The sequence below is a fragment of the Peromyscus californicus genome, unplaced genomic scaffold (genome assembly GCF_007827085.1).
Source record: "Peromyscus californicus insignis strain IS unplaced genomic scaffold, ASM782708v3 Scaffold_5__1_contigs__length_169319896, whole genome shotgun sequence".
NCBI classification, from domain to species: Eukaryota; Metazoa; Chordata; class Mammalia; order Rodentia; family Cricetidae; genus Peromyscus; species Peromyscus californicus.
This window is the reverse complement of record NW_026294573.1, coordinates 91,862,006-91,864,632: the sequence shown is the minus strand read 5'-3', so window position 1 is coordinate 91,864,632 and position 2,627 is coordinate 91,862,006. Positions and strand designations below refer to the sequence as shown.

Here is a 2,627-nt window from a genome sequence, read left to right as displayed (position 1 = left end):
ACTATATTCTAATCCTCCCAACAAACCTAAGAACCCACATTTTAATTTGTGTGTGAACACATAGGAACAATAGAACTTACGTGTTGGCACACAGAAGGATTTGGCCCTTTTTACCACACTTAGCAGTTCATGCATGTTCCTGAGCAAATGCATCTGTATGGGGGATCTGGCTATGAGACTGCATACGGAGCAAAGTGTGGAAGACTCCAGAACAGGTTCCTTAGAGTCAGGAAAGAGTTGTGCATCTTTTGTGCTGTTTGATTCACAAGAGGAGCATGCACAATCTTTTGTTCAGTTCAACAAATCTCTAATTGTTTTCCTGTGGGCCAGTCATCTGTCACTGGGAAATAAAAATCATCAAAACAAGAGCCACTCAAGAAAAACTGGAAGATTTACCTGGCATTCTTCCTTTCACCTAGTAGGTCTGAATCAGTGTTGCCTTACACAGACTCATCCCTACTACACAGGCTCTAATATTACCTATTGCTCCTCTGCACAAATGCAAAGTGACAGATTAGCACACAATTGTTCACAAGGCTCCCTTGGCATAGACACAGGTTAGCATCAATGTGGCCATTACTCAAACAGGAAAGGAAAGCTCATGCCCAGGATCACACAATTCTTTAAGCCTTTTACTCATGCTTGATAATTCATGGGCAAAATATGGCTGCCACGGCTCTGCTCTGGCTCCCCCCCCCTTTTTTTCTTTATTAAGATAAACATAGTGGGAAGTGTCCTAGGCTACGCATGCCAATTTTATTAGAAACAATGTCCCTAGAAGCCAAATAAGACCTGGAGAGAGATCAATATATACCTGTCCTCAACAGTGTCATGTATTGAATTATGGACACAGAATGCATGTACCTAATGAAAGGGACAGCCAAAGTGTCTGCTGCTACGTTTTACAACAGACAATTGAGAGATCATGTCAATTTTTAAATGAAAAAAAAAATCAGAATACAAGCAGCGTAATTCTACCAAACAGTACGTGGTTGTGTAAAAAATAAGGGCATAAGGAACTATGACAGGATTATCAAAATTTTCTTTTTTATTCCTTTATTCTTTTCCTCTTCTACATCTTCTTTCATGAGAAGGTTTTATAGACAGAAGTTACTAATTGGGAAAGCCTCACTTTTGCCAGACCTTTGCTTCCTTGATTACAACTGCTCCTTTACACACACACACACACACACACACACACACACACACACACACACACTCCCAAGTCTCCCTAAGCCTTTGTTCAACAACACAAGGTTTGGACTATGAAGAACAGTGCAGGGCAGGCAAGGGCACTTGCTTTCCAGGCTCAGTGGGGTAGGGTGACATATGCCCCAATCTTCTCCCAGTATCCAGGCCTTATATTAATGCTCGTTTGTTCCTTGTCACAAGCCTCTGCTATCAGTGACAGAGATGCCATGTAGAAGTGCAGACACAGGTTCATTTTCTCTGCCAATTAAAGAATTAGAAGGCAGAAAAGAGGTATCACTGGAACTCTTGGGGAGTCCTACTAGGGTCCTTACATGATTCCTGGGAAATTGGGGTCCCCTCTTGGGGCTCTTAGTCTCAGGAATAAAAGAATTTAAGGATGAATGCCACTCCAAGCTGAAGGAAAAGCCCAGACTCAAACAGAAGCCCCATGACAATTTATTGCAGTTTAAAGGGAAAACCCCATGGCAGGCGAGCTATAAATCTCACAGCTTCCTGGAAGGGAAGAGGGGAATGTAGAAGAGAAGGAACATAAGCCTGCTGCTTGAGATAAGACAGTATGGAGGTCAGCCACCTGGCAGCAGGCAGCCACAAGGCCAGCCCAGAGAAGAGTTAGAGAGGAAGGAATCCCAAAGCGCTGTTAGGGAGTTGAAAAGCATACTTTAGTTTTGCCAGCATCTGAAAGAAAAGAATACAAAGAGAAGAAAAAGAAATACTCAGGCTTCAGGAAGGTGGTCAGGCCCAGCTGAACATGGAGGCTCAGTGTTAGGGACTGCAGTAGTGGGGTGGGAATTCTGGGAAGAAGTACATTGTCTTAAGATAAACCTGGAGGTATGGGACTACTTCCATCGTAGAGGGGACGACACTTTGTCACTACGGCAATAGATACTTACTCTGATTATGGGGTTGTCTTTTCTGCACATAATGCTTCTACTAAAACTGCCATGCAACATTTCACTGTCGTGCAATTCCACACTGCATTGTTGCAGACCAGGAAATCCCCCTCCCAGCTAAGGGAATGCAGCAGTAGGCACCTACTAATGGAATTCACTGATCTTACTATGTCTCCAAGGTTGAGCTTGGTCAGTGTTTTATCATAGTAACAGAAACCTAATTAGGGCAGGGTGGTCTCCGAGCCAGATCTGGAACCTGACTCACTGGATTAACCCTTAAGGGATGAGACAAAGGCATGCCTCCCCCCGGAGGAAGATTCCATTCTTTACAATAAATTATGTGTTCACTTTAAATTTGGGGGAAAGGTATGGGTTTCATCTCTGAAAGACTGTCCAACAGCCAGTTCTCCAGGCTTTGGTGTCCTCCCCTACAACTCAAGAACCATGTGCTCACTTCACTGAGTCAGGACCTGAAATGAGCAGTCAAGTCCATCTATGCGAAGTGCCAATGCCTGGTAGGCAGAT

The 2,627-nt window shown here is 43.7% G+C and overlaps 1 non-coding gene across 1 annotated transcript; it reads right to left on the bottom strand.

The window, feature by feature from the left end:
- Window positions 1-287: 287 nt before the first annotated feature.
- On the bottom strand, window positions 288-366 carry LOC128098091 (small nucleolar RNA SNORD66). Its single transcript, XR_008214122.1, has one exon. It is a non-coding gene; the product is annotated as a small nucleolar RNA SNORD66 (small nucleolar RNA).
- Window positions 367-2,627: the final 2,261 nt, after the last annotated feature.